Source organism: Eleutherodactylus coqui, chromosome 10 (assembly GCF_035609145.1).
Source record: "Eleutherodactylus coqui strain aEleCoq1 chromosome 10, aEleCoq1.hap1, whole genome shotgun sequence".
Lineage (NCBI taxonomy): Eukaryota > Metazoa > Chordata > Amphibia > Anura > Eleutherodactylidae > Eleutherodactylus > Eleutherodactylus coqui.
The window spans coordinates 30,215,560-30,227,732 of record NC_089846.1 but is presented as its reverse complement, the minus strand read 5'-3'; positions in this window follow the sequence as shown (position 1 = coordinate 30,227,732).

Sequence of the window (12,173 nt, the reverse complement as noted above, 5' to 3'; positions counted from 1 at the left end):
TATTGATTTGCGCAAAGAAAAAGTCTTTAGAAATACAGGGTGTAGTCAAAAAGACCGATCCAGCGCCGTATCTCTATACTGGTGTTCTATATTGAAATAACAATAGCCAATCACATTAACAATGGGAAATAACAATAGGAAAGCATGGATGTGCTACACAATGGTATGTCGCACAGAACCCTGGAACATGGATTTCTATTTTATGTTGTTGTTAGAGATGGAGAGTAAAACCCAACTGCAAAGTTGAAGAGTAACATGTGAGAAGCAGAAGTCCGCTTTCCGCGTCTCTCTAAGTCCCGTGGGACCGCTGCTATTACTGATGTAAGAAAAGGGTACTCAAAGTGGCCTTCTGCTATGATACAGATACACCATTGTCTGCCGGAGATTCAGGTACCGATCCATGTTCAGAGTCTCTGGAATGACCACCGGTCCGATGACAGCTCCATGCATGTATCGTAGCAGATAGAGACCACTTCCAGTACACTTTCCTTACATCAGTCATACCGTGTTTCACCGAAAATAAGACAGTGTCTTATATTAATTTTTGTTCAAAAAGGTTTAACTTTTTTACATGTATAGCTGCCTGGACACTATTTAAATTGACTTTTTTAATTAACTGTTAGCAGGGCTTAATTTTGGAGTAGGGCTTATATTTAAAGCATCCTCAAAAAGCCTGAAAAATCATTTTGCATCCTCAAAAATTCTGGAAAATCATGCTATGTCTTATTTTCAGGGTATGTCTTATTTTCAGGGAAACAGGGTAGTAGCAGTCTCACCAGGATTTAGAGAGACGCGAAAAGTGGATTTCTGCTTCTCCATGTTACTCTTCACTTTGCAGTTGGGCTTTATTCTCTCTCTCTCTCTTGCAGGGACCAAAACACAAAATTGAAATCCATATATTCCGAGGTCCCCAGTAGCCCGTGTGCCATACCACCATGTAGCGCATCCATGTCTTCCTATTCAAGTACACTATTGTTATGTCATTATAGGACACCAGTATTGAGATATAGTTCTTGATCCGTCTTTTTGACTACACCCTGTATATGAAATTGTACCGGTGTTCAACTTTTACTAAGCAAAAACATCATTAACCCTTTTAGGACTGTAAATAATTCAATCAGATTTGTGGGCAGTTTAAAACTATGGGGCAAATATGTCCCTCAGTCCTCCAAAGGTTAAGAAATGAACGTTAAGATGGATTGGGACAAAAAAAAAATCCTTAGGGAAGGTTATGATGGTTCAGACAGCATCAGGCCCCTTCATTCTGCTGATCAACAGGAGTTTTGTGAGTCAGATTCCCTCCATACCTACTTTGATGGCTTATCTTGAGTGATGTTGAGCGAACCGAACCAATAGAACTCTGTTTCGGGTTTAACAGGGGTTCTACTGGTTCAGTTAATCAACCCTAGTCCTGAACACTGGTGTATAACACTGTCTTCTATTAATCTTTGCCCCAAAAGAGGAACTAGATCTTATTTTCAGGGAATGTTTTATTTTACTTACCTAGCAGGCTCAGTCCAGATCCCTCCCGATGATCTCAAGAGCCCCGATGCGATTCCCGCAGTCCTCGGCCGGCCACACAGGATCACTTCCTGGTTACGCAGCTCAGCCAATACAGAAATCCGGCATCCTCAAAGCGATAGCTGTGATTGGTTCTTCAAGCACTGCTCAGCCAATCACAGCCCTCGCTTCGTGGAGGTGGGATTTATGACTCCTGTAACCAGGAAGTGATTGTGTGGCAAGGACTGTGGGAACCGCGTTGGGGATCTGGAAAGCAGCGGGAAGGACTTGGATCAAGTCTGCTAGTTAATGTATTCATTTTTTTTTATGTAATCTAGCTAGGACTTATTTTGGGGGTAGGGCTTATATTTCAAGTCTCCCTGAAAATCCTGAAAAATCAAGCTAATTTTTTTTTCGGGGTAGGTCCTATTTTGGGGTAAACAGGGTATTCTACACCAGGTTTAGGAGTTTAGGTGAGCTTCCACTTCTGTTTGAAATAATTCAGACTGAACCAAACTTTTTGCAAAGGTTCGGTGAACCGGCCGCGCCAAACATTTTAAAAATTCGCTCATCCTTAACCTTGAGGATAGACTATAAATATTTTAAACCTATTAAACCCTTTTAAAAGCATCTGTTCTCTGGGTTGAACCCAAGTAATCTGTCATTTATCACAGCTTTACCCCATAAAATAAAATATTGTACATATGCTTGGTGTATATCAATGAGTGATATATATTGGACAGCACATGAACAGTCAGTTCTTGAAGTTGTTCTGCTAGAAGCAGAAAAAGGTCAAATGTAAGAATCTGAGGGACTCTGACAAAAACATACTGTGATGGGCAGACGACTGGGTCAAAGCATCTCCAAAATGATAGGCCTTGTGGGGTGTTCAAATTATATATATATATATATATATATATATAGTACCTATCAAAAGAGGTCCAAGAAAGGAGACTGGATATGACACAAATGTGTCAGATTACACTGGGCATCACTGATTACTATGTGCCCGGAGTCCAGTCAGAGTGCTCATACTGACCCCCTATTGCCCTAGAAACCACCTACAATGGGCACATAAGCATCAGAACTAGATCATGGAGTGATGGAAGACGTTGTCCTGTTGTCCTGTTGTGATGACTTGTGTGCGTCACTTATCAAGGAAAGCGATCGTCCTAAGTAGCATGCACTGTGGAAAGGAGATAAGATACTGGAGGCAGTGTGATTAGTTCAGCACCATGTTCTACCCTGAAGCCACGGGTCCTGGCAGTTGTGGATGTTACTTTGACACATGCCAACTACTTAACCATTGCAGAGACCAATACATTCCTTCATGGCAGTGGTATTCCCCAATGGCCGTGGATTCTATCACAGGAAACAGCAAAAGTTGTTCAGAAATTGTGTGAGAAACATGATGAAGTGTTCAAGGAGATGACCAAATTCCTCAAGTCCAATAGACCATCTGCGGGGTGTGCTGGAAAAACAGGCCCCATCCATGGAGGTCAAACCTTACAACTTACAGGGTTTAAAGCATCCGCTGCTAACGTCTTGGTGCTGGCTACCACAGGACACCTTCAAAGGTCTTATGGAGTCCAGGCTCCATGGGTCAGAGCTGGTTCAGTTGTATTGTGGACCTACGATTTTGTAGTAAACCTCAACGCATTACAAAAATTGGTCTGTACAAGACTATTCCATAAGAGAAAAGGAGTTGTTCAGCATTAGAAGCCCTCTCCTTTTTCCGAAAAACAGCGCCACATCTGCCCATGAACTGTGTCTGGTATTGCAGTTTGGCTTCATTAAAATGAATGGCACAGAGCTGCAATTCTACATACAACCTATAGACAAGTGTGGCGCTATTTTCAGAAGAAAGCAGCCGTGTTAGTGTCATCCTGCACAACCCCTTGAAGTCCTAAATGTGAATAATTGTAAAGTAAAAGGAGATTTGGCAAAGAAATGCTTGAGGTGACACCCGGAGATGCCATCTGCTGACTGGATTAGATTTTGTGAGCTGGGATTTAGTGTCAGGCAGTCCTACAATAGAGGTAACTTCCAAGCACAGGCAAGCAGCAAAGGAACAAGTTGTTTAACGTGTAGCTTATAAATCTGTCAGAGTGCCCAATACCGCCAATGTAACGGTATGTAACAGCCATTAAACTAGGTTATGGACACGCAGGGCCAGGGGGCTACTAAAGTAAAGTACAAGGAAGGTGGTGAAAGGGGAAATAGAAAAGTGTTCTAAATAAGTAAAGTAAAAGTAATGTAAAAAGCAAACACACACACACACACACACACACACATATATATATAATGTATTACAGTGTGTGATCTCACAGTCTAGTAACTATATATGCAAAAATGTAACACAAGTAAATTGAGGTAATGGAAACATTTTAAAGAAATGGGGATTTTACGCTTGGGACTCTGTATTGAAATATATAATATTTTACTCAGAAAGGACCCAAAACCCGCCTGCACATGGAGATGGGACTGAGTAGCAGAATGACCCCACCCTTTCCCAAAACGATCATACAGCAACAATTACTCACTACCATGCAGCATCCGAATCAGGCCTGGCTTCAGTTTTACATGGGCCCTTTGGCAACAGAGTCGCAAGGGGTTCATGGTATTTTATGCCTTTCATAAATTATAGGCCCTGTAATTTACAGGTCACATTTTGTCCCCTGAGTCATTTATAGGCCCCACATTACCCCCTTAGTCATTTATAGGCCCTACTTTGGCTCCGGTGCTGTATGTATGTACTGAGCTTGGTTATAGTATTATAGTTATGTATTGAGTTAAGTTCTGGTGCTGTATTTAAATTATGAGCTTGATTCTGGCGCTGTATTTGTTATGTGCTTGGTTCTAGTATTGTATCTATGTACTGGGGTTAGTTCTGGAGTTGTATTTATGTTATGAGCTTGATTCTAGTGCTGTATTTGTTATGTGCTTGGTTCTAGTATTGTATCTATGTACTGAGGTTAGTTCTGGGGTTGTATTTATGTTATGAGCTTGATTCTGGTGCTGTATTTGTTATGTGCTTGGTTCTAGTATTGTATCTATGTACTGGGGTTAGTTCTGGAGTTGTATTTATGTTATGAGCTTGATTCTAGTGCTGTATTTGTTATGTGCTTGGTTCTAGTATTGTATCTATGTACTGAGGTTAGTTCTGGGGTTGTATTTATGTTATGAGCTTGATTCTGGTGCTGTATTTGTTATGTGCTTGGTTCTAGTATTGTATCTATGTACTGAGGTTAGTTCTGGAGTTGTATTTATGTTATGAGCTTGATTCTGGCGCTGCATTTGTTATGTGCTTGGTTCTAGTATTGTATCTATGTACTGAGGTTTGTTCTGGTGTTGTATTTATGTACTAAGCTTGGTTCTGGTGTTGAAATTATGTACCGAGCTTGGTTCTGGTGCTGAAATTATGTACTGAGTTTGGTTCTAGTATTGTATCTACAGTGAATAGAAAAAGTCTACACACCCCTGTTAAAATACCATGTTTTTGTCTCGTAAAAAAACCCAACAAAGATGAATCATTTCAGATTTATTTCCCCCTTCATTATCTGTACAATTCCATTGAAAAACAAACTGAAAACTAAAATAATGTGGTTGCATAAATATGCACATCCGAAAATGAATACTTTGTTGATGTAACCGTTGAGTTTATGACAGCATTCAGTCTTTTTGGGAAGGTGTCTATCAGGATGGCACATCTTGCCCACTCTTCTTTGCAAAAGTGCTCCAAATCTGTGAGATTAAGGGCATCTCATGCGTAGCGCCCTCTTCAGGTCAACCCCCAGATCCTCATTGGGATTCAGGTCTAAGATCTGGCTGGGCCATTTCAAACCGTAGATCTTTTATGGTTAAACCATTCTCTTCTTGATTTGGAGGTCTGCTTTGGGTTGTTGTGCTGAAAAGTGAAATTCCTCTTTGGCTGTTTAGCAGAGACCTGGAGGTTGTGTGCCAAACGGACTGATATTTGGAACTGTTCTTAATTTAACCTACCTTGACCAAAGCCCCTGTTCCAGCAGCAGAACGACAGCCCCAAAGCATTATGCCGCCTCCACCATCTTCGCTGCGAGTCTGGTGGTCTTCTGGTGATGCGAAGTGTTGGCTTTGTGCCTTTTGGAATTAGGGCCAAAATGTTCCCCCCTTGGTCTCATCAGACCATAGTCACATTCTCCAACTTGATGTAGGTTTTGGCAAAATATAGTGGGGGTCGAATGTTTTTCTTTGTTAGAAAAGCCTTCCATCTTGCCCCCCTACTTCGCAGCCCAGACATATGAAGAATACTGGAGATGATTGTCACATGCACTACACAACCAGCACTTAACAGAAACCCCTGCAGCTCCTTTAATGTTGTTATAGGCCTCTTGGACTCTCCCGAACCAACTTTCTTCTGGTCTTTTCATCAATTTTTGATGGACGCCCAATTCTTTGTAATGTCACTGTTGTGCCAAACGTAACTCACTTCTTGCTGACCATCTCCACTGTGCTCCCTGGTATATGTAACGGCATGGAATGTGTTGTCCCCTTCTTCTGACTGATACCTTCCAACAATCTGATCCCTTTGAAGTGCTGTAAGCTCTTTACGGCTTTTACTGAAAAATGCAACCAAGAAAATGACAGGAAGATCCTCCTAGAAGAACTGAACTTTATACGGGGGGAATCAGAATCCCTGTAAATAATGGCAGCGGAGTGCTGACTACAATGTAACAGGAGCGTAAATGTGATTGGCTAAATCTGAACACAACCGCATGCCCAAATATAAGAGGGTGTGAACACTTATGCAACCACATTATTTTAGGTTTATTTTTATTATTCAACTCTAAAAGTTTTCCGTTTGGTTTTCTATGTAATTGTACAGATAACGGGTCACACTGAGGGGGAAAATACATTGAAAATGATTTATCTTTGTTGGATTTTTTAAGATGACAAAAACCTGGCATTTTAACAGGGGTGTGTAGACTTTTTATATCCACTGTATGTACTGAGCTTGATTCTGCTGCTGTATTTATGCACTGAGCTTGGTTCTGGTATGGTATTTATTGCATGAGCTTGGTTCTAGTACAGTAGTTATTCACTGAGCTGTTATTAGTGGATTTGCTGCTATCTCCCTGCTTTCTATACAAGCAGAATACAGGCAGACTACCTATCGGTGAGATATATATATATATATATATGTGTGTGTGTATGTAATATATATATATATATATAATGTAGAGGTACACTACAGAGAAGGGCCTGTAGGGGGCAACACACAGGCATTCTGGTGCCTGAGAAAAGTGAAAACGCCCACAGGTGTGGTCAGGAGGTGGGATATAAGTGTGTATTCCGGCTACAGTCAGTGGAGATGTTGGCTGAGAGAGCCAGAAAGACAGCTCAGTGGAGCTGGAAGGGCTGTTAGCCCCAGGGTCTAGTGCAGACCAGGAAGGCGGGAGGTTGACAGGGGGGACCACCCTAACCTCAACACCCAGGTGGGGTGTACATGGACTGTGTATTCCACCTGACAGCCTGAGAAGAGGCATACGGCCTAAAAGCCTGAGGTGGGAATACCATCTGCATGGGCCTGAACACCCTGTGCGGTGCACCTTGTGGGATTACAAGGACTTTGTGATGCTGTTTATTTGGAGTGTGCCATGCCAAATAAAGACTAAAGTGAAGTTTATGCATGTGTAAAGTCCAGTGTGTTGTCGCCGCCCCTCCCATGGAGGGCAAAATTGTTACTATGTGTGTGTATATATATATATATATATATATATATATATATATATATATATATAAACTTTTTTTTATGACGGGGGGGGAAGAGATCTGCACAAGATGCCATCTTATCTACTGCCAGCAGCACGATGTAGGGCAGTGCAGACTGATTAGACAATTGAACTACAAACACAGTGCTTGTTGACGACCCGCCCTGGCATTCAGCACCTGGGGCACATGCCCCACCACCACCTATATCCCTGTCAATGCTTCTCTAATACATTAAAGGCTTGGCAGGAAAGAAGCATCTCTGTAAATGATTCTAAACTATAGGTAACCAAGCACTCCATATAATGTCTCTGCCTATACCGTACATACATGCCCCCAGTACATCGCAGCAGAGGTGCAGCATGGCTGAGCTGCGCAGCCCGTCACCATCACACTCTGAACAAGGTCTGTAGTTCTCTGGGATTTCTCCGACATCAGATTAACAAATTGGTAATCATTAATAATTCTAAGCAGGCGGTGATAAATCGGAGCTCTCCCGTGATGGAGCCCGACACCAGCCCATAAATCACTCAGATTACTGGCGGATTTTTTAAAATGCAACGTCAAAATGTCACTGATACTAATAGCTCTGCTAGATGTGGATTACTTATCTCCACTGCATCTGAGCGGTGACACAGGGCAGGGAGGTGAGCGGCTGAACACAGGGAATACAATCTGCCTTGTACCTACTGACCGGAACAGTGACAGTCACAAGGTTCGGCCAGACAGACAGATAACTTTATATATGGATAGCGCTCCATTCATTCTCCGCTTACCGCGGTGAAGGACGAGAGAAGAGGCAGCTAATGTTAATGCAAGGGTCGCTCCGAAACGAATGCCTCCTATATTATTATGTCGGCACATGACATCAGAAGCAGATAATGGCGGTATGGCAATAGAGTTTGCACCTTCCCGCCAAGATCCGGTAAATTCAGTTGGCGTGCGATCCAGCGTTTTGATCAGCTCGTCGCGAATCGGACGATCAGGGAACCGAGTAGTGAGCTGAAAATCGGATGCAATGCATTGTGAGCGATGATCCACCAATTCACGCGGATGAGCTGATCGAGACATTCTTTACTTCGTGGTGTGACACGGTCGTCCAGAATGGGGCTTGTCTTTCACTTCACTGTTAAAGCGCGCCGCCATCGTCTCGCTATGCCACAGTTTTAGTCCACGTAAACATTCAGCAAATGTTGACGAATGTCAATTAGCGCAATCTTTGCACATAGAAGAATTCAATTACACACTTTTGCGTGATAGGCATTTTCATGTCTGACGCCATTTTTTTTCAAGCCGCCTGTCTGCTGTCATCTGCCGCACGGCAACAAAGTTTAATGTATATTGGTGGGCCTATTGCTGGATGGATAGCGCTTCTGATGTTGTGTGCCAGCAAAATAAGACAACATGTTTTCGTTTTGGCGCAACCCTTAGCCCTTTTTCACACAAGCGTTGTTTTGACGCTAAGTAGGCGCGTCAAAGAATCGCGTCCTTTAGAATTAATAGTTCCCTATAGATTCCTTCAGACGAAGGATTTTTTGATGCGCCTAAAAAAAACTAGTCGCAGAAGATAGGACATAAGTGCGTTCAGGGGCGTAACTATAGAGGGTGCAGGGGATGCGGTTGCACCCGGGCCCAGGAGCCTTATGGGGCCCATAAGGCCTCTCTTCTCCATATAGGGAGCCCAGTACTATGAATAAAGCATTATAGTTGGGGGCCCTGTTACAGGTTTTGCAGAAGCAGAAGCTTCAAGTTATGTCTCTGTGCAGCATGGTTTAGGTATGGGTACGGGTACAGATAGAGGGGGGGCCCCAGCTCACGTTTTGCATCAGGGCCCCTGAGCCTTTAGTTACGCCCCTGAGCGCGTTATTTCAACGCCGAAACGTCTTGCTGTGCTAGATAGGACAAGACCTATCCTTGGACCACAAAACGCAGGAGGCTCCATAGACTTCTATGAGAGCCGTCCAAAAAAGGGAGGGGGAGAGAATTTAGCATTGGCTAGCACCGCTAAACAATGGCAGGTGCCTCTAGTTACAGCATTTAAAAGTCATTAAAGTAGTTCTGCCGACCGAGGGATTTCAGGGCTGCGGCATTATTTCATCGCAGTCAGCCGTGGGAATGGATGATAAAATCGCAAATACTTCGCTTCGTTCGTGCGATTTACTGCTCCGATGTTCGCGATTTTTTCGGAGCGCCTAACTTAGCGTCAAAATAACGCTGGTGTGAAAGAGGCCTTATATCAATCCACCCCTGCAACCAGCAGCCTGGCTCCACAACGCTTACATAAATGCATACCTCATATGGATGCAGCAGAGCTCAGATTGTTAAGGTTGATTTGTCATTTGGCTCAGTTTATCCATGATATCCCACAATATGGTTTTACATAGGACTGCATTAGAAGAGTTGATTGCTGATGGAAGCCGTGTGACATTGCTGTCGGCTATAATCTCCCCTGCGCCGGCTGCAGTAGTACTACATCGAAATGAACGACCGGATATATAATACATGGACGGCTCAAGTCTACCACACCGAGATGTATGTCTCTGGCTCACAGAGGGGGCCAATCAAGCAGTAGTCTATTTAGGCCTAATAGGGTATATAGATAAGCGTAGTCTTTGTTGCAACGCAGCGCCAAAGAGTTAATTGCCAAATTTCGCTGGGCTACACCTGCGCACATTAGTTTGCGAACAAAAAAGCAATCATATTTAGTACTATTGTAAACTGTTGCCAATCTCATATGAGTAAAAGCGCCGCTGTTTTCTTCCCTCTGTCTCCAAACCCCAAATGCATCTTTTACGACAGGCGACAAGGCAGAGAAGTGTGTTCTATTTAGGGGCCGCAAGAGGAAAAACCATTTCCTTGCAGAAATTAGCATGCAGCAGCTAGAGAGGGGGGAGAGGGGCGTCCGCAGGAATCTAGGGGGGAAAGATCGTTAGAAATCTTTCATTATCTCTATATTGCCAAGGTCAGGCTGGCCATATTTCCTCTTTAGCACTGCAGTGGGAATAAGCCTTGGCTGCGGTATAATAGAGCAGAGAATGCCCACGCGGGGACTGATGGTAAATCAATATACCTCATCAATAGAAGGCCGACATTCCCTGAGAGCTGCAAACCGCTTCCAACTCATCAACTTCTTAACTGCTCTGTAACCCCTTGGTTCCCCCAGGAGCCTACAACACGTTGCTGACCACTGAGTTGTTAATCCCGCCGGCTACTAAAAGGTTAAAAGGCTTCCAATATGGGAGAAAGGAGAATGTTAAACCACTTGACTGCGGCGGTCCTTATTCTATGTGGCGCATTATTTCAGCCCTCGTCTGGCTTCTATTTCAAAAACCCGTTTTGTTGCAGCAGTTTTGGAAATGTATTATTATATATGCCTTACTATGGCGGCTGCTGCTCTCTTCAGCGTACCCGCTTGTAGTAGGAGTACTTACACTATTTAGGTAACTCAATGGAGATGAAAGCACGGTCAACAGTATTTTATGGCGCCAAGGGACGCTCCCAGATACACTGCATATGTATAGTATAGGAGTAGTGATAGGGTCCAAAATGCCTTCATGGGTTACATGGAGCCTATACATAGATGAAGACATGGGAAGGACCTGGTCCTGGATTTTAGGGACCACATAACTACATATTTCCTTAGCAACAACTTTTCCCTTTACTCGTCAGCATGTTCTATGCGTTGCACCAGCCTGCAGAAAACAAGTAAACCGCTATCTATATGGAAGATACAAAAAGTTCCATATGAAGGGTACAAAAATGGCCATGTGACTCAGAGAGCCCCTTTTAAGAATTATTGTTTGCAAGCACGGGCGTAGCTAGAGGCTCATGGGCCCGGGTGCAAAAGGTTATCTTTGGGCCCCCCAACTTCTCTTAACCCCTTAACGCAGAGGCGTAACTTGAAGCTCCTGGGCCCCAATGCAAAATCTGTAACAGGGTCCCCAACTATAATGCTTTATTCATAGTACTAGGCTCCCTATATAGAGTAGAGAGGCCTTATGGGCCCCCTAAGGCTCCTGGGCCCGGGTATAACTGCATCCTCTGCATCCCCTACAGCAATGTTCCCCAACTCCAGTCCTCAGGGACCCCAACAGGTCATGTTTTCAGGATTTCCTCAGTATTGCACAGGTGATGTAATTATTGTCGGTGCCTTAGACATTGCCACAGGTGTTGTTACCATAGGAGATCCTGAAAACATGACCTTTTAGGGGGTCCCTGAGGACTGGAGTTGGGGACCCCTGCCAGTGTTTGCAAGTTACATAGAAGGTGGAAAAAAGACCATCAAGTTCAACCTATTACAACTGAATGACGGCTTTATTAGAGACACCGTCCCTTTTATGATTGGAACTCTCCTCTATGGAAATTAGACCCCGGAGTGCAGCAAGCAATCATGTGAGCAAGTTTTCCGTGGATCAGTTTCAGGCCTCATTCACTAGAGCATTTTTACATGGCTATTTAGCATCGGCCGAAAATCGCCACCATTAGAAACATTGGATTCCAATGCATCCATTCACATGGGCAAAACATGAAACAGTCGGTGATTTTTCACGCTGCATCAAAAGATAGGTCTTCTTGACCTATCTTTTGACGAAAAACCCTGGAAGCTCCCATAGACACCTTTTTTTAAAGAAAAAAAAGTGGAGGAGGGATTTTACCTGCGTCTGGCACTCCGGAATGAAGACAGCTGGCTCTATTTAAGCATTAGAAGTCATTCTGAGGATTTCTGCTGACCAACGGAATTCTACGCTGCAGCGTATTTTTCACGCAGTACGCCCGTGTGAATGGACAAGAAAAAGCGAGTTAATCTTGGGCCTCAATCGTGGCTATTCTTTATTAATGCGATTTTTGGCCACAATGCATTGCACGTCTGAATGAGGCCTCAGTGTGAATCAACATTAGAATAGGAAAGTCCAGTGATATCAGCG